Source organism: Brassica napus, chromosome A9 (assembly GCF_020379485.1).
Source record: "Brassica napus cultivar Da-Ae chromosome A9, Da-Ae, whole genome shotgun sequence".
Classification (NCBI taxonomy): Eukaryota; Viridiplantae; Streptophyta; class Magnoliopsida; order Brassicales; family Brassicaceae; genus Brassica; species Brassica napus.
In genome coordinates, this window is record NC_063442.1 from 11,840,739 (window position 1) to 11,859,987 (window position 19,249).

General features: G+C 28.1%; 17 non-coding genes across 17 annotated transcripts; all 17 read left to right on the plus strand.

Moving 5' to 3' along the window:
- The first annotated feature begins 310 nt into the window (after positions 1–310).
- Positions 311–392, plus strand: TRNAS-AGA. Its single transcript has one exon. It is a non-coding gene; the product is annotated as a tRNA-Ser (tRNA).
- Positions 393–4,047: 3,655 nt separating this feature from the next.
- TRNAY-GUA lies at positions 4,048–4,132 on the plus strand. Its single transcript is given in 2 exon segments — positions 4,048–4,084; positions 4,097–4,132. It is a non-coding gene; the product is annotated as a tRNA-Tyr (tRNA).
- Positions 4,133–4,854: 722 nt separating this feature from the next.
- Positions 4,855–4,939, plus strand: TRNAY-GUA. The gene is given in 2 exon segments: positions 4,855–4,891; positions 4,904–4,939. It is a non-coding gene; the product is annotated as a tRNA-Tyr (tRNA).
- A 2,943-nt stretch (positions 4,940–7,882) lies between these two features.
- Positions 7,883–7,967, plus strand: TRNAY-GUA. The gene is given in 2 exon segments: positions 7,883–7,919; positions 7,932–7,967. It is a non-coding gene; the product is annotated as a tRNA-Tyr (tRNA).
- Positions 7,968–8,302: 335 nt separating this feature from the next.
- TRNAS-AGA lies at positions 8,303–8,384 on the plus strand. Its single transcript has one exon. It is a non-coding gene; the product is annotated as a tRNA-Ser (tRNA).
- Positions 8,385–9,284: 900 nt separating this feature from the next.
- Positions 9,285–9,369, plus strand: TRNAY-GUA. The gene is given in 2 exon segments: positions 9,285–9,321; positions 9,334–9,369. It is a non-coding gene; the product is annotated as a tRNA-Tyr (tRNA).
- Positions 9,370–10,032: 663 nt separating this feature from the next.
- Positions 10,033–10,114, plus strand: TRNAS-AGA. Its single transcript has one exon. It is a non-coding gene; the product is annotated as a tRNA-Ser (tRNA).
- Positions 10,115–11,016: 902 nt separating this feature from the next.
- On the plus strand, positions 11,017–11,101 carry TRNAY-GUA. The gene is given in 2 exon segments: positions 11,017–11,053; positions 11,066–11,101. It is a non-coding gene; the product is annotated as a tRNA-Tyr (tRNA).
- A 662-nt stretch (positions 11,102–11,763) lies between these two features.
- TRNAS-UGA lies at positions 11,764–11,845 on the plus strand. The gene has a single exon. It is a non-coding gene; the product is annotated as a tRNA-Ser (tRNA).
- Positions 11,846–12,747: 902 nt separating this feature from the next.
- TRNAY-GUA lies at positions 12,748–12,832 on the plus strand. Its single transcript is given in 2 exon segments — positions 12,748–12,784; positions 12,797–12,832. It is a non-coding gene; the product is annotated as a tRNA-Tyr (tRNA).
- A 663-nt stretch (positions 12,833–13,495) lies between these two features.
- TRNAS-AGA lies at positions 13,496–13,577 on the plus strand. Its single transcript has one exon. It is a non-coding gene; the product is annotated as a tRNA-Ser (tRNA).
- Positions 13,578–14,479: 902 nt separating this feature from the next.
- Positions 14,480–14,564, plus strand: TRNAY-GUA. The gene is given in 2 exon segments: positions 14,480–14,516; positions 14,529–14,564. It is a non-coding gene; the product is annotated as a tRNA-Tyr (tRNA).
- A 662-nt stretch (positions 14,565–15,226) lies between these two features.
- TRNAS-AGA lies at positions 15,227–15,308 on the plus strand. Its single transcript has one exon. It is a non-coding gene; the product is annotated as a tRNA-Ser (tRNA).
- Positions 15,309–16,210: 902 nt separating this feature from the next.
- On the plus strand, positions 16,211–16,295 carry TRNAY-GUA. The gene is given in 2 exon segments: positions 16,211–16,247; positions 16,260–16,295. It is a non-coding gene; the product is annotated as a tRNA-Tyr (tRNA).
- A 664-nt stretch (positions 16,296–16,959) lies between these two features.
- TRNAS-AGA lies at positions 16,960–17,041 on the plus strand. The gene has a single exon. It is a non-coding gene; the product is annotated as a tRNA-Ser (tRNA).
- A 909-nt stretch (positions 17,042–17,950) lies between these two features.
- Positions 17,951–18,035, plus strand: TRNAY-GUA. The gene is given in 2 exon segments: positions 17,951–17,987; positions 18,000–18,035. It is a non-coding gene; the product is annotated as a tRNA-Tyr (tRNA).
- A 661-nt stretch (positions 18,036–18,696) lies between these two features.
- Positions 18,697–18,778, plus strand: TRNAS-AGA. The gene has a single exon. It is a non-coding gene; the product is annotated as a tRNA-Ser (tRNA).
- The last annotated feature ends 471 nt before the right edge of the window (positions 18,779–19,249 follow it).

The following is a 19,249-nucleotide window of genomic DNA, read 5'->3' on the forward strand; positions in this document are numbered from 1 at the left end:
TAACTAATATAATCAGTCATGCTATCCTAAATATTATTTCTACCATTTTACTTAACTTGGACATAAATTGTTTTTAATTTTTACTCAATTGGAATAAAAAACAATATCCAGCAAAAAATAATAATGTTTGGAAATATGTAGAGTTTGGAGGTTTAGATGATAAATATTTGGACAATTGATACATTCATGTTGGTAAAATTTTAAAATATCCTTCAAACTCGTCTACTTCTCCCAAAAAAGTTAACAATAATGATAGAGAGTATTACGTAGATTAATCTATAATAGAACAATGTTTGAGTTAATAATTAAAGTGGACATGCCGGAGTGGTTATCGGGCATGACTAGAAATCATGTGGGCTTTGCCCGCGCAGGTTTGAATCCTGCCGTTCACACTTTTTAGATTTTTGTAAAGAAAATACCACTATTGTGTAATTATTTTTCTAATGATAGTTTACTTAGTACTATTAGGTAATTAAAAAAATGTTACAAAACAGTTCGAGATACAAATAATTAACAAACCTTTTTATGTTCTTCCTATTATACTCAAAAAGATGAACCAAACAAGAATATCCTTAACTAATTGACCTTATTATAATGCCGACTTTAGTTCAGTCGGTAGAGCGGAGGGCTCTATTTTAGCAGAAATTCTTTAGGTGACAACTATTTTGCTTTATAGTTAATTTTATGTTTTCAGAGAAGTTAAATAATATGACGCATATGTACATATCTTAAAATATATATTCCGTAATAAGAGTATATACAAAAAATTAGGTTTTTTTTCAGAAAATAGGGTGGACTAATTTAAAAAAATAACTAGAAATTTCTTTGAAAATTAAACAATGTTAGAACAAATTAGAAAGATTGATAACATGTGGTTATAATCCTTATCTTTTAGTTAATGAAATTTTTTCGAACTTTCTTGATTTAGTAATTTTTTTCACCAGGATCAACAATTTTTAATGACCATATTATAAGCTCCATTGTCTACGTATATATACAAATTCAAGAAAATAAAAAGCTTCATTATAGAAAAATGATTATAGTGTCAGATCAAAATCGAGGACTATTGTGCCACCAGTTCAAATAGTCCCCGCAAGATTTTGTGAACTAGTTTCTTCTAATTGTATATGACTGCTAAAATTAACTGGGTAATATGTTATATATTATGGCTTTCTGTTTAATTTTTTTTTAAAGCATATATATACTAAATAGCCATTTAAATGAGCAAAAGATATGTACATTATTGTGTATCAGTAATCTATATGTAGAATGTGCACATGTATGAAATGTTGTATACATCCGACCTTAGCTCAGTTGGTAGAGTGGAGGACTGTAGTCGTTGCAGAATATCCTTATGTCACTAGTTCAAATCCGGTATGTCGGAAATGTTTTAGTCTAGACTTTTTCATTTTGATTTTGACATTATGTGTCATAAAACTAAATTGCGTAATTATACCATAAATTGAACTACAACTATTTTGTAATTATTTTTCTTATGATAGTTTACTTATTACACTAAGGTAAATTAAAAAATGCTACAAAAAAGTTTGGGATACAAATAATTATTTAACCTTTTTATGTTTTTCCTGTTATACCCAAAAAAGGATTAACCAAACAAGCATATCCTTAATTAATCTACATTAATACAATTACAACTTTAGCTCAGTTGGTAAAGCGGATGGCTGTATTTTTAGCAGAAATCCACTAGGTCACATATATATTTTGCGTTTATAGTTAATTTAATTTTTCAAAGTAGTTTAATAATCTTACGCATATGTACAATTTTAAAATGTATATTCCATAATATATATAAAAACTTAGGTTTGCTTCAGAAAATAGGGTGGACTAATTTAAAAATAAGATAAATTTCTTCTGAAATAAAAAAATGTTTATAACAAATTCGAAAGATTTTTAATCTGTGGTTATAATCCTTTTCTTTTAGTTAAGAAAACATTCTTGAACTTTCCTGATTTAGTAATTTTTTCACCAAGATCAAAATTTTTGAATTAAGATAGTATAAGCTGCATTGTCTACATAGATATAAAATTTTAAGAAAATAAAAAGCTTCTTTATAGAAAAATGATTATCGAGTGTCAGATAAAAATCGAGGACTATTGTGCCACCAGTTCAAATAGTCCCTGCAAGATTTTGTGAACTAGTTTCTTCTAATTGTATGCGACTGCTACAATGGACTAGGCACTATGTATTATATTACGGCTTTCTGTATTATTTTAAGAAGCGTAAACTATACACCCATTTAAATGAGCAAACGATATGGACATTATTGTGTATCAATATTCTTTATGTAGAATGTACACATGTATGAAATGTTGTATACATTTAACCTTATCTCAGTTGGTAGAGCAGAAACTGTAGTCGTTGCAGAATATCCTTAGGTCACTCGTTCGGATCCGGAACGTTTGAAATGTTTTAGTCAAGACTTTTTCATTTTTATTTTGACATTATTTTTCAGAAAACTGAATTTTGTAATTATACCATAAATTATGCAGCTCAATTCCATCATTTTGGTGTCTTACTTTTCAATACTGAATGTGCTAAAGTGAACATTCAAAAGTAATGTCTTAGAGTAGCCTATTATCTATATTCAAACACGAAACATTTAGTACAAAATGAATATGTCAAAGGTAAATAAAATTCAATTTGGAAGATTGTTGCATGTGCCTATCAGTTTTCAATGTTCTCTTAAGGGTAGTGGAAGTTCTCTGCCATTTTCATGCATGAACTTATATTTTCATTTAAAATAATATAATCAATCATGCGTATCCTAAATATTATTTATATCATTATACTTAAGTTGGACACATAATTTTTTTTTTTTAATTTGTAATCAACTGGAATAAAAAAACAAAATCTAGCAAAAAATAATAATGTTTGGAAATATGTAGAGTTTGGAGGTTTAGATGATTAATTTTTGGACTATTGATACATTCTTCTGTTGGTAAAATTTTAAAATATCCTTTACACTCGTCTACTTCTCCGAAAAATTAACAACAGTGATTTAGAGTATTATGTTTTACTCTATAATAGAACAATGATCCAGTTAATTATTAAGTGGACTAGCCTGAGTGGTTATCAGGCATGACTAGAAATCATGTTGGCTTTGCCCGTACAGGTTCGAATCCTGCTGTTCACGCTTTTGAGAAACCGGGATTTTAGAAATATGACTATTTTGTTATTTTTTTCTAATGATAGTTTAATTTTTACACATAGGTAAATTAGGAAATGTTACAAAACAGTTCAAGACACAAATAATTAATAATTTGTTTTTGTGTTTTTCCTATTATACTCGAAAAAGTATTAGCCAAACAAGCATGTCCTTATCTAATATACCTTATTACAATGCCGACTTAAGCTCAGTTGGTAGAGCGGAGGGCTGTATTTTAAGCAGAAATTACTTAGATCACAACTATTTTTCTTTTATAGTTAATTTTCAAAAAGTTTAATAATATTACACATATGTACAATCAAATAATGTATATACTGTAATAGGAGTTTATAAACAAATTAGGTTTGTTTCAGAAAATAGGGTGAACTGATTTAAAAATAATTATAACTTTCTTTTATAAATAAACAATGTTTATAACAAATTATAAAGATTTATAACCTGTGGTTATTATCCTTTTCTTTTAGTTAAGGAAAATTTCTCGAACTTTCTTGATTTAGTAATTTTTTTCTCCAAGATCAACAATTTTGAATGAACATAGTATAAGCTACATTGTCTATGTATATATAAAAATCTAAGAAAATAAAAAGCTTCTTTAGAAAAATGATTCTCGAGTGTCAGATAAAAATCGAGGACTATTGTACCGCCAGTTCAAATAGTCCCCGCAAGATTTTGTGAATTAGTTCATCTAATTGTTTGCTACTGGTACAATGGACGGGGAAGTATTTATTATATTATGGCTTTCTTTTTTATTTTCCTAAGCATAAACTATATAATTATTTAAATGAGCAAACAATGTGGACATTAGTGTGTATCAATAATCTATATGTTGACTGTAGATATGTATGAAATGTTTTATACATCCGACCTTAGCTCAGTTGGTAGAGCGGAGGACTGTAGTAGTTGCAGAATATCCTTAGGTCACTGGTTCGAATCCGGTAGGTCGGAAATGTTTTAGTCAAGAATTTTTCATTTTGATTTTGACATTATTTGTCAGAAAACTGAATTGTGTAATTATACCATAAATTGAACGTTATGCAGCTAAATTTCTTATTTCTGGTGTAATTTTTTTCCAATAATGAATGTGCTAAACTGAACATTAAAAAGAAATTTCTAAGAGTTAGCCTATTATCTAAATTCAGACACGAAAATTATAGTACAAAATGAATATGTAAAATGTAAATAAAATTCAATTTGGAAGATTGTTGCATGTGCCAATAAGTTTTTAATGTTATCTTAAGGGTAGTGGAAGTTCTCTGCCATTTTCTTGCATGAACTTATCTTTTCATTTTAATTAACATAATCAATCATGCTATCCTAAATATTATTTCTACCATTTTACTTAAGTTGGAGATAGTAATTGTTTTTAATTTGTATTTAACTGGAATAAAAAAACATATATTAAAAAATATTAATGTTTGGAAATATGTAGAGTTTGGAGGTTTAGATAATAAATTTTTGTAATATTGATACATTCTTTTGTTGGTCAATTTAAAAAATCCTTTAATTACAATTGTGTACTTCTCCCAAAAAATCAACAATAATAATTGAGAGTGTTATGTAGATTAATCTACAATAGAACCATGTTTCAGTTAATTATTAATATGTACATTATTTTGTATCAATAATCTATATGTAGAATGTAGACATGTATGAAATGTTGTATACATCCGATCTTAGCTCAGTTGGTAGAGCGGAGGACTGTAGTAGTTACAAAATATCCTTAGGTCACTGGTTCGAATCCGGTAGGTCGGAAATGTTTTAGTCAAGACTTTTTCATTTTGATTTTGACGTTATGTGTCAGAAAACTGAATTGTGTAATTATGCCAAAAATTGTACGTTATGCAGCTAAATATCATCTTTTTGGTGTCTTATTTTTTTTCAATACTGAATGTGCTAATGTGAACATTAAAAAGTAATTTCTAAGGTTAGTCTATTATCTATATTGAAACACTAAAACTATAATACAAACTGAATATGCAAAATGTAAATAAAATTCAATTTGGAAGATTGTCGCATGTGCCAATCAGTTTTTAATGTTGTCTTAAGTGGAAGTTCTCCGCCATTTTCTTGCATGAACTTGTCTTTTAATTTTTATTAATATAATAAATCATGCTATCCTAAATATTATTTCTATCATTTTACTTAAGTTGGAGATAGAAATATGTATTATTTCTAGCAAAAAATATTAATGTTTTAAAATATGTAGAGTTTGGATGTTTAAATAATAAAATTTTGGACTATTGATACATTCTTCTGTTGGTAAAATTTTAGAATATCCTTTAAATACAATCATCTACTTCTCCCGAAAAAATCAATAATAATGATTGAGAGTGTCATGTAGATTAATCTACAACTAGACTTTGATCCGCGCAGGCGCGCGGGTGTATATTTGAGGAAAATATGTTTATATTTGTTTTTAATGTAACTATTAGGGTTTGGCAAAATGAATCCGAGGAACAGAACCGATGCCGATCCAAAAATATAGTACCAAACCCGAACATAAATTGATTAAATATTTGAATTATTCAAATTTTGTTATTTAGAGAACATAATCTGATCTGAACCAATGTATTCGGGTACCCGAATTTATCTAAAAATAAATTTATATACTTATATATATTAATTATTTTTAGATTTAACGTATATAAAACATCAAGAATGATACTTTAAATTTGGTTTAAATACTTGATAATATATATAGATAGTCAAAAGTAAATATCTGAAATAGTTAAAACATACTCAAATCACGAAAAATACTTAAAATAATTATAGATTCCGTATCCAAAATTTAAATCAAGCCAATTGATATGTTATGCTTAGGTATTCTGACATATGTTATTCAAATTTATAGGTAATATATTATTTTATTTATAGATTTTGAGAATTTAAATATAATGATTCAAAACTTTAAAAATAATTTAAATGGGTTATCCAAACCCGAACCAAACCCGCAAAGATCCGAATCGAGCTCAAACCAAAATTTAGAAACATCCTAATAGGACTGAAATCTTTGACCCCGAAAAACGAAAACGCAAACCGATCAGAACCAAACCCGTATGGGTACCCGAAAGCTCATCTCTAGTCATTATTATATATTGTATATTGTCATCATATAATTAATCATATTTTATACGTATCATCATATAAGTAATCATATAATTAATAGTATTTTATACGTACCATCATATAAATAATTACATATATTATATTCTTAAAACTTAATATGAAATATAAAAACCATAATTTGAGTTGGTATTTCAAATTGGGCTTTGTATTGTATTTTTCTTATATATATTGACAATATTTTTTATAATGGTTATTGAAAAATAGTTTAGTAAAAATCCATTTTTGAATATATGTATATTTTTGAATCAATTTTTGATATAAATCAACTTTGAATTATTATTTTGATTTAAAATATGTATATAAAGTTTAAATTTTGTTTTATGGTTAGTTTAGAAAAAAAAAATTTTAGGCAATTAGATTGATCCATTTTCGTATATTTTAAAACTGGTCCAGATAGATAGTTTCTTATAATATGATAGGCTTTCAATTTTTATTAAAAACATAAGCCCATTACTTTTTTTTTATAATACTACTATCCTTGTTTCCAAACAAATTTTGTTTTTAAAAGACTACAATCCATATTTCCAAACATTCCAATTTTGTACTTGAGTTTTAATAATATAGATGGAACAATGTTTCAGTTAATTATTAAAGTGGACGTCCGGCATGACTAGAAATCATGTGGGCTTTCCCGCGCAGGTTCGAATCTTGCCATTCACGCTTTTGAGAAACATTTTTTTTTAAAAGAAAATACCACTATTTTGTAATTATTTTTCTTATGATAGTTTACTTATTACATTTAGGTAAATTAAAAATGTTACAAAACAGTTCGAGATACAAATAACTAACTATCATTTTTATGTTCTTCCTATTATACTCAAAAAGGATTAACCAAACAAGCAAGTCCTTATCTAATCTATCTTATTACAATCCCGACTTTAGCTCAATCGGTAGAGCTGGGGGGCTGTATTTTTAGCAGAAATTCCTTAGGTTGCAACTGTTTTGCTTTTATAGTTAATTTTATTTTTTTCAGAGTATTTTAATAATATTACGCATATGTACATGTCTTATAATGTATCTTCCGTAATAGGACTATATAAGAAAATTAGGTTTGTTTCAGAAAATTAGGTGGACTGACTTAAATATAATTACAATTTTCTTTTAAAATTAAAAAATGTCTATAAAAAAATTAGAAAGATTTTTAATCTGTAGTTTTAATCCCTTTTTTTAGTTAAGGAAAATTTATCGAACTTTCTTGATTTACCAATATTTTTCTCCAAGATCAAAAATTTTGAATGAACTTAGTATAAGTTACATTGTCTATGTTTATATAAAAATTGAAGAAATAAAAAGCTTCTTTATAGAAAAATGATTATCGAGTATCAGATAAAAATCGAGGACTATTGAACCACCAGTTTAAATTGTCCCCGCAATATTTTGTGAATTAGTTTCTTCTAATTGTTTGCTACTGCTACAATGGACTGGGAAATATGTATTATATTATGGCTTGTTTTTTTATTTTCTTATGCATAAACTATATAACTATTTAAATGAGCAAACAATATGTACATAATTGTGTATCAATAATCTATATGTAGAATGTAGACATGTATGAAATGTTGTATACATCCGACCTTAGCTCAGTTGGTAGAGCGGAGGACTGTAGTAGTTGCAGAATATCCTTAGGTCACTGGTTCGAATCCGGTAGGTCGGAAATGTTTTAGTCAAGACTTTTCCATTTTGATTTTGACGTTATGTGTCAGAAAACTGAATTGTGTAATTATGCCAAAAATTGTACGTTATGCAGCTAAATATCATCTTTTAGGTGTCTTATTTTTTCTCAATACTGAATCTGCTAAACTGAACATTAAAAAGTAATTTCTAAGAGTAAGCCTATTATCTATATTCAAACACGAAAACTATAACACAAAATGAATATTTAAAATGTAAATAAAATTTAATTTGGAAGATTGTCGCATGTGCCAATCAGTTTTGAGAGTGTCATGTAGATTAATCTACAATGGAACAATGTTTCAGTTAATTTTTAAAGTGGACGCGCTGGAGTGGTTATCGGGCATGACTAGAAATCATGTGGGCTTTGCCCGCGCAGGTTCGAATCCTGCCGTTCACGCTTTTGAGAAACTGTTTTTTTTTAAAGAAAATACCACTATTTTGTAATTATTTTTCTTATGATAGTTTACTTATTACATTTAGGTAAATTAAAAATGTTACAAAACAGTTCGAGATACAAATAACTAACTATCATTTTTATGTTCTTCCTATTATACTTAAAAAGGATTAACCAAACAAGCATGTCCTTATCTAATCTATCTTATTGCAATCCCGACTTTAGCTCAGTCGGTAGAGCTGGGGGCTGTATTTTTAGCAGAAATTCCTTAGGTCGCAACTGTTTTGCTTTTATAGTTAATTTTATTTTTTCAGAGTATTTTAATAATATGACGCATATGTACATGTCTTATAATGTATATTCCGTAATAGGACTATATAAAAAAATTAGGTTTGTTTCAGAAAATAGGGTGGACTGACTTAAATATAATTACAATTTTCTTTTAAAATTAAACAATGTTTATAAAAAAATAGAAAATTTTTAATCTGTGGTTTTAATCCCTGTTTTTAGTTAAGGAAAATTTGTCGAACTTTATTGATTTAGCAATGTTTTTCTCCAAGATCAACAATTTTGAATGAACATAGTATAAGTTACATTGTCTATGTTTATATAAAAATTGAAGAAATAAAAAGCTTCTTTATAGAAAAATGATTATCGAGTGTCAGATAAAAATCGAGGACTATTGAACCACCAGTTTAAATTGTCCCCGCAAGATTTTGTGAATTAGTTTCTTCTAATTGTTTGCTACTGCTACAATGGACTGGGCAATATGTATTATATTATGGCTTCATTTTTTTTTTGGCATAAACTATATAACTATTTAAATGAGCAAACAGTATGTACATTATTGTGTATCAATAATCTATATGTATAATGTAGACATGTATGAAATGTTGTATACATCCGACCTTAGCTCAGTTGGTAGAGCGGAGGACTGTAGTAGTTGCAGAATATCCTTAGGTCACTGGTTCGAATCCGGTAGGTCGGAAATGTTTTAGTCAAGGCGTTTTCATTTTGATTTTGACGTTATGTGTCAGAAAACTGAAATGTGTAATTATGCCAAAAATTGAACGTTATGCAGCTAAATATCATCTTGTAGGTCTCTTATTTTTTTCAATATTGAATCTGCTAAAGTGAACATTAAAAGGTAATTTCTAAGAGTTAGCCTATTATCTATATTCAGACACGAAAACTATAACACAAAATGAATATGTAAAAGGTAATTAAAATTCAATTTGGAAGATTGTCGCATGTGCCAATCAGTTTTTAATGTTGTCTTAATGGTAGTGGAAGTTCTCTGCCATTTTCTTGCATGAACTTGTCTTTTAATTTTTATTAATATAATCAATCATGCTATCCTAAATATTATTTCTATCATTTTACTTAAGTTGGAGATAGAAATTGTTTTTAATTTGTATTCAACTGGAATAAAAACAATATCTAGCAAAACAATATTAATGTTTCGAAATATGTAGAGTTTGGATGTTTAGATAATAAATTTTTGGACTATTGATACATTCTTCTGTTGGTAATATTTTAGAATATCCTTTAAATACAATCATCTACTTCTCCCGAAAAAAATCAACAATAATGATTGAGAGTGTCATGTAGATTAATCTACAATGGAACAATGTTTCAGTTAATTATTAAAGTGGACGCGCCGGAGTGGTTATCGGGCATGACTAGAAATCATGTGGGCTTTGCCCGCGCAGGTTCGAATCCTGCCGTTCACGCTTTTGAGAAACAGTTTTTTGTTTAAAAGAAAATACCACTATTTTGTAATTATTTTTCTTATGATAGTTTACTTATTACATTTAGGTAAATTAAAAATGTTACAAAACAGTTCGGGATACAAATAACTAACTATCATTTTTATGTTCTTCCTATTATACTTAAAAAGGATTAACCAAACAAGTATGTCCTTATCTAATCTATCTTATTGCAATCCCGACTTTAGCTCAGTCGGTAGAGCTGGGGGCTGTATTTTTAGCAGAAATTCCTTAGGTCGCAACTGTTTTGCTTTTATAGTTAATTTTATTTTTTCAGAGTATTTTAATAATATTACGCATATGTACATGTCTTATAATGTATATTCCGTAATAGGACTATATAAAAAAATTAGGTTTGTTTCAGAAAATAGGGTGGACTGACTTAAATATAATTACAATTTTCTTTTAAAATTAAACAATGTTTATAAAAAATTAGAAAATTTTTAATCTGTGGTTTTAATCCCTTTTTTTAGTTAAGGAAAATATGTCGAACTTTATTGATTTAGCAATGTTTTTCTCCAAGATCAACAATTTTGAATGAACATAGTATAAGTTACATTGTCTATGTTTATATAAAAATTGAAGAAATAAAAAGCTTCTTTATAGAAAAATGATTATCGAGTGTCAGATAAAAATCGAGGACTATTGAACCACCAGTTTAAATTGCCCCCGCAAGATTTTGTGAATTAGTTTCTTCTAATTGTTTGCTACTGCTACAATGGACTGGGCAATATGTATTATATTATGGCTTCATTTTTTTTTTGGCATAAACTATATAACTATTTAAATGAGCAAACAATATGTACATTATTGTGTATCAATAATCTATATGTATAATGTAGACATGTATGAAATGTTGTATACATCCGACCTTAGCTCAGTTGGAAGAGCGGAGGACTGTAGTAGTTGCAGAATATCCTTAGGTCACTGGTTCGAATCCGGTAGGTTGGAAATGTTTTAGTCAAGGTGTTTTCATTTTGATTTTGACGTTATGTGTCAGAAAACTGAATTGTGTAATTATGCCAAAAATTGAACGTTATGCAGCTAAATATCATCTTTAGGTCTCTTATTTTTTTCAATACTGAATGTGCTAAAGTGAACATTAAAAGGTAATTTCTAAGAGTTAGCCTATTATCTATATTCAGACACGAAAACTATAACACAAAATGAATATGTAAAAGGTAATTAAAATTCAATTTGGAAGATTGTCGCATGTGCCAATCAGTTTTTAATGTTGTCTTAATGGTAGTGGAAGTTCTCTGCCATTTTCTTGCATGAACTTGTCTTTTAATTTTTATTAATATAATCAATCATGCTATCCTAAATATTATTTCTATCATTTTACTTAAGTTGGAGATAGAAATTGTTTTTAATTTGTATTCAACTGGAATAAAAACAATATCTAGCAAAACAATATTAATGTTTCGAAATATGTAGAGTTTGGATGTTTAGATAATAAATTTTTGGACTATTGATACATTCTTCTGTTGGTAATATTTTAGAATATCCTTTAAATACAATCATCTACTTCTCCCGAAAAAAATCAACAATAATGATTGAGAGTGTCATGTAGATTAATCTACAATGGAACAATGTTTCAGTTAATTATTAAAGTGGACGTGCCGGAGTGGTTATCGGGCATGACTAGAAATCATGTGGGCTTTGCCCGCGCAGGTTCGAATCCTGCCGTTCACGCTTTTGAGAAACAGTTTTTGTTTAAAAGAAAATACCACTATTTTGTAATTATTTTTCTTATGATAGTTTACTTATTACATTTAGGTAAATTAAAAATGTTACAAAACAGTTCGAGATACAAATAACTAACTATCATTTTTATGTTCTTCCTATTATACTTAAAAAGGATTAACCAAACAAGCATGTCCTTATCTAATCAATCTTATTACAATCCCGACTTTAGCTCAGTCGGTAGAGCTGGTGGCTGTATTTTTAGCAGAAATTCCTTAGGTCGCAACTGTTTTGCTTTTATAGTTAATTTAATTTTTTCAGAGTATTTTAATAATATGACGCATATGTACATGTCTTATAATGTATATTCCGTAATAGGACTATATAAAAAAATTAGGTTTGTTTCAGAAAATAGGGTGGACTGACTTAAATATAATTACAATTTTCTTTTAAAATTAAACAATGTTTATAAAAAATTAGAAAATTTTTAATCTGTGGTTTTAATCCCTGTTTTTAGTTAAGGAAAATATGTCGAACTTTATTGATTTAGCAATGTTTTTCTCCAAGATCAACAATTTTGAATGAACATAGTATAAGTTACATTGTCTATGTTTATATAAAAATTGAAGAAATAAAAAGCTTCTTTATAGAAAAATGATTATCGAGTGTCAGATAAAAATCGAGGACTATTGAACCACCAGTTTAAATTGTCCCCGCAAGATTTTGTGAATTAGTTTCTTCTAATTGTTTGCTACTGCTACAATGGACTGGGCAATATGTATTATATTATGGCTTCATTTTTTTTTTTGGCATAAACTATATAACTATTTAAATGAGCAAACAATATGTACATTATTGTGTATCAATAATCTATATGTTTAATGTAGACATGTATGAAATGTTGTATACATCCGACCTTAGCTCAGTTGGTAGAGCGGAGGACTGTAGTAGTTGCAGAATATCCTTAGGTCACTGGTTCGAATCCGGTAGGTCGGAAATGTTTTAGTCAAGGCGTTTTCATTTTGATTTTGACGTTATGTGTCAGAAAACTGAATTGTGTAATTATGCCAAAAATTGAACGTTATGCAGCTAAATATCATCTTGTAGGTCCCTTATTTTTTTCAATATTGAATCTGCTAAAGTGAACATTAAAAGGTAATTTCTAAGAGTTAGCCTATTATCTATATTCAGACACGAAAACTATAACACAAAATGAACATGTAAAAGGTAATTAAAATTCAATTTGGAAGATTGTCGCATGTGCCAATCAGTTTTTAATGTTGTCTTAAGGGTAGTGGAAGTTCTCTGCCATTTTCTTGCATGAACTTGTCTTTTAATTTTTATTAATATAATCAATCATGCTATCCTAAATATTATTTCTATCATTTTACTTAAGTTGGAGATAGAAATTGTTTTTAATTTGTATTCAACTGGAATAAAAACAATATCTAGCAAAACAATATTAATGTTTCGAAATATGTAGAGTTTGGATGTTTAGATAATAAATTTTTGGACTATTGATACATTCTTCTGTTGGTAATATTTTAGAATATCCTTTAAATACAATCATCTACTTCTCCCGAAAAAAATCAACAATAATGATTGAGAGTGTCATGTAGATTAATCTACAATGGAACAATGTTTCAGTTAATTATTAAAGTGGACGTGCCGGAGTGGTTATCGGGCATGACTAGAAATCATGTGGGCTTTGCCCGCGCAGGTTCGAATCCTGCCGTTCACGCTTTTGAGAAACTGTTTTTGTTTAAAAGAAAATACCACTATTTTGTAATTATTTTTCTTATGATAGTTTACTTATTACATTTAGGTAAATTAAAAATGTTACAAAACAGTTTGAGATACAAATAACTAACTATCATTTTTATGTTCTTCCTATTATACTTAAAAAGGATTAACCAAACAAGCATGTCCTTATCTAATCTATCTTATTGCAATCCCGACTTTAGCTCAGTCGGTAGAGCTGGTGGCTGTATTTTTAGCAGAAATTCCTTAGGTCGCAACTGTTTTGCTTTTATAGTTAATTTTATTTTTTCAGTGTATTTTAATAATATTACGCATATGTACATGTCTTATAATGTATATTCCGTAATAGGACTATATAAAAAAATTAGGTTTGTTTCAGAAAATAGGGTGGACTGACTTAAATATAATTATAATTTTCTTTTAAAATTAAACAATGTTTATAAAAAAATAGAAAATTTTTAATCTGTGGTTTTAATCCCTGTTTTTAGTTAAGGAAAATTTCTCGAACTTTCTTGATTTAGCAATATTTTTCTCCAAGATCAACAATTTTGAATGAACATAGTATAAGTTACATTGTCTATGTTTATATAAAAATTGAAGAAATAAAAAGCTTCTTTATAGAAAAATGATTATCGAGTGTCAGATAAAAATCGAGGACTATTGAACCACCAGTTTAAATTGTCCCCGCAAGATTTTGTGAATTAGTTTCTTCTAATTGTTTGCTACTGCTACAATGGACTGGGCAATATGTATTATATTATGGCTTCATTTTTTATTTTGGCATAAACTATATAACTATTTAAATGAGCAAACAATATGTACATTATTGTGTATCAATAATCTATATGTATAATGTAGACATGTATGAAATGTTGTATACATCCGACCTTAGCTCAGTTGGTAGAGCGGAGGACTGTAGTAGTTGCAGAATATCCTTAGGTCACTGGTTCGAATCCGGTAGGTCGGAAATGTTTTAGTCAAGGCGTTTTCATTTTGATTTTGACGTTATGTGTCAGAAAACTGAATTGTGTAATTATGCCAAAAATTGAACGTTATGCAGCTAAATATCATCTTGTAGGTGTCTTATTTTTTTCAATACTGAATGTGCTAAAGTGAACATTAAAAGGTAATTTCTAAGAGTTAGCCTATTATCTATATTCAAACACGAAAACTATAATACAAAATGAATATGTAAAATGTAATTAAAATTCAATTTGGAAGATTGTCGCATGTGCCAATCAGTTTTTAATGTTGTCTTAAGGGTAGTGGAAGTTCTCTGCCATTTTCTTGCATGAACTTGTCTTTTAATTTTTATTAATATAATCAATCATGCTATCCTAAATATTATTTCTATCATTATACTTAAGTTGGAGATAGAAATTGTTTTTAATTTGTATTCAACTGGAATAAAAACAATATCTAGCAAAACAATATTAATGTTTTGAAATATGTAGAGTTTGGATGTTTAGATAATAAATTTTTGGACTATTGATACATTCTTCTGTTGGTAATATTTTAGAATATCCTTTAAATACAATCATCTACTTCTCCCGAAAAATTCAACAATAATGATTGAGAGTGTCATGTAGATTAATCTACAATGGAACAATTTTTCAGTTAATTATTAAAGTGGACGTGCCGGAGTGGTTATCGGGCATGACTAGAAATCATGTGGGCTTTGCCCGCGCAGGTTCGAATCCTGCCGTTCACGCTTTTGAGAAACAGTTTTTTTTAAAAAGAAAATAACACTATTTTGTAATTATTTTTCTTATGATAGTTTACTTATTACATTTAGGTAAATTAAAAATGTTACAAAACAGTTCGAGATACAAATAACTAACTATCATTTTTATGTTCTTCCTATTATACTCAAAAAGGATTAACCAAACAAGCATGTCCTTATCTAATCTATCTTATTACAATCCCGACTTTAGCTCAGTCGGTAGAGCTGGGGGCTGTATTTTTAGCAGAAATTCCTTAGGTCGCAACTGTTTTGCTTTTATAGTTAATTTTATTTTTTCAGAGTATTTTAATAATATTACGCATATGTACATGTCTTATAATGTATATTCCGTAATAGGACAATATAAAAAAATTAGGTTTGTTTCAGAAAATAGGGTGGACTGACTTAAATATAATTACAATTTTCTTTTAAAATTAAATAATGTTTATAAAAAATTAGAAAATTTTTGATCTGTGGTTTTAATCCCTGTTTTTAGTTAAGGAAAATTTGTCGAACTTTATTGATTTAGCAATATTTTTCTCCAAGATCAACAATTTTGAATGAACATAGTATAAGTTACATTGTCTATGTTTATATAAAAATTGAAGAAATAAAAAGCTTCTTTATAGAAAAATGATTATCGAGTGTCAGATAAAAATCGAGGACTATTGAACCACCAGTTTAAATTGTCCCCGCAAGATTTTGTGAATTAGTTTCTTCTAATTGTTTGCTACTGCTACAATGGACTGGGCAATATGTATTATATTATGGCTTCATTTTTTTTTTTGGCATAAACTATATAACTATTTAAATGAGCAAACAATATGTACATTATTGTGTATCAATAATCTATATGTATAATGTAGACATGTATGAAATGTTGTATACATCCGACCTTAGCTCAGTTGGTAGAGCGGAGGACTGTAGTAGTTGCAGAATATCCTTAGGTCACTGGTTCGAATCCGGTAGGTCGGAAATGTTTTAGTCAAGACTTTTTCATTTTGATTTTGACGTTATGTGTCAGAAAAATGAATTGTGTAATTATGCCAAAAATTGAACGTTATGCAGCTAAATTTCATCTTTTAGGTGTCTTATTTTTTTTTCAAAACTGAATGTGCTAAAGTGAACATTAAAAGGTAATTTCTAAGAGTTAGCCTATTATCTATATTCAAACACGAAAACTATAACACAAAATGAATATGTAAAATGTAATTAAAATTCAATTTGGAAGATTGTCGCATGTGCCAATCAGTTTTTAATGTTGTCTTAAGGGTAGTGGAAGTTCTCTGCCATTTTCTTGCATGAACTTGTCTTTTAATTTTTATTAATATAATCAATCATGCTATCCTAAATATTATTTCTATCATTATACTTAAGTTGGAGATAGAAATTGTTTTTAATTTGTATTCAACTGGAATAAAAACAATATCTAGCAAAACAATATTAATGTTTTGAAATATGTAGAGTTTGGATGTTTAGATAATAAATTTTTGGACTATTGATACATTCTTCTGTTGGTAATATTTTAGAATATCCTTTAAATACAATCATCTACTTCTCCCGAAAAATTCAACAATAATGATTGAGAGTGTCATGTAGATTAATCTACAATGGAACAATTTTTCAGTTAATTATTAAAGTGGACGTGCCGGAGTGGTTATCGGGCATGACTAGAAATCATGTGGGCTTTGCCCGCGCAGGTTCGAATCCTGCCGTTCACGCTTTTGAGAAACAGTTTTTTTTAAAAAGAAAATAACACTATTTTGTAATTATTTTTCTTATGATAGTTTACTTATTACATTTAGGTAAATTAAAAATGTTACAAAACAGTTCGAGATACAAATAACTAACTATCATTTTTATGTTCTTCCTATTATACTCAAAAAGGATTAACCAAACAAGCATGTCCTTATCTAATCAATCTTAATACAATCCCGAGTTTAGCTCAGTCGGTAGAGCTGGGGGCTGTATTTTTAGCCGAAAATCCTTAGGTCGCAACTGTTTTGCTTTTATTTTTAATTTTATTTTTTCAGAGTATTTTAATAATATTACGCATATGTACATGTCTTATAATGTATATTCCATAATAGGAGTATATAACAAAATTAGGTTTGGTTCAGAAAATAGGATGGACTAACTTAAATATAATTACAATTTTCTTTTAAAATTAAAAAATGTTTATAAAAAAAATTAGAAAGATTTTTAATCTGTGGTTTTATTCCCTTTTTTTAGTTAAGGAAAATTTCTTGAACTTTCTTGATTTAGCAATATTTTTCTCCAAGATCAACAATTTTGAATGAACATAGTATAAGTTACATTGTGTATTTTTATATAAAAATTGAAGAAATAAAAAGCTTTTCTATAGAAAAATGATTATCGAGTGTCAGATAAAAATCGAGGACTATTGAACCACCAGTTCAAATTGTCCCCGCAAGATTTTGTGAATTAGTTTCTTCTAATTTTTTGCTACAGCTACAATGGACTGGGCAATATGTATTATATTATGGCTTGTTTTTTAATTTTGTTATGCATAAACTATATAACTATTTAAATGAGCAAACAATCTGTACATTATTGTGTATCAATACTCTATATGTAGAATGTAGACATGTATGAAATGTTGTATACATCCGACCTTAGCTCAGTTGGTAGAGCGGAGGACTGTAGTAGTTGCAGAATATCCTTAGGTCACTGGTTCGAATCCGGTAGGTCGGAAATGTTTTAGTCAAGACGTTTTCATTTTAATTTTGACGTTATGTGTCAGAAAACTGAATTCTGTAATTATGCCAAAAAATTGTACGTTATGCAGCTAAATATCATCTTTTAGGTGTCTTATTTTTTTTTCAATACTGAATGTGCTAAAGTGAACATTAAAAAGTATTTTCTAAGAGTTATCCTATTAACTATATTCAAACACGAAAACAATAATACAAACTGAATATGCAAAACGTAAATAAAGTTCAATTTGGAAGATTGTCGCATGTGCCAATCAGTTTTTAATGTTGTCTTAAGTGGAAGTTCTCCGCCATTTTCTTGCATGAACTTGTCTTTTAATTTTTATTAATATAATCAATCATGCTATCCTAAATATTATTTCTATCATTTTACTTAAGTTGGAGATAGAAATTGTTTTTAATTTGTATTCAACTGGAATAAAAACAATATCTAGCAAAAAAATATTAATGTTTTGAAATATGTAGCATTTGGATGTTTAGATAATAAATTTTTGGACTATTGATACATTCTTCTGTTGGTAAAATTTTAGAATATCCTTTTAAATACAATCATCTACTTCTCCCGAAAAAATCAACAATAATGATTGAGAGTGTCATGTAGATTAATCTACAATGGAACAATGTTTCAGTTAATTATTAAAGTGGACGTGCCGGAGTGGTTATCGGGCATGACTAGAAATCATGTGGGCTTTGCCCGCGCAGGTTCGAATCCTGCCGTTCACGCTTTTGAGAAACAGTTTTCTTTTTTAAAAAGAAAATATCATTATTTTGTAATTATTTTTCTTATGATAGTTTACATATTACATTTAGGTAAATTAAAAATGTTACAAAACAGTTCGAGATACAAATAATTAACTATCATTTTTATTGTCTTCCTATTATACTCAAAAAGGATTAACCAAACAAGCAAGTCCTTATCTAATTTATCTTATTTCAATCCCGACTTTAGCTCAGTCGGTAGAGCTGGGGGGCTGTATTTTTACCAGAAATTCCTTAGGTCGCAACTGTTTTGCTTTTATAGTTAATTTTATTTTTTCAGAGTATTTTAATAATATTACGCATATGTACATGTCTTCTAATGTATATTCCGTAATAGGAGTATATAACAAAATTAGGTTTGTTTCAGAAAATAGGGTGGACTGACTTAAATAAAATTACAGTATTCTTTTTAAATTAAAGAATGTTTATAAAAAA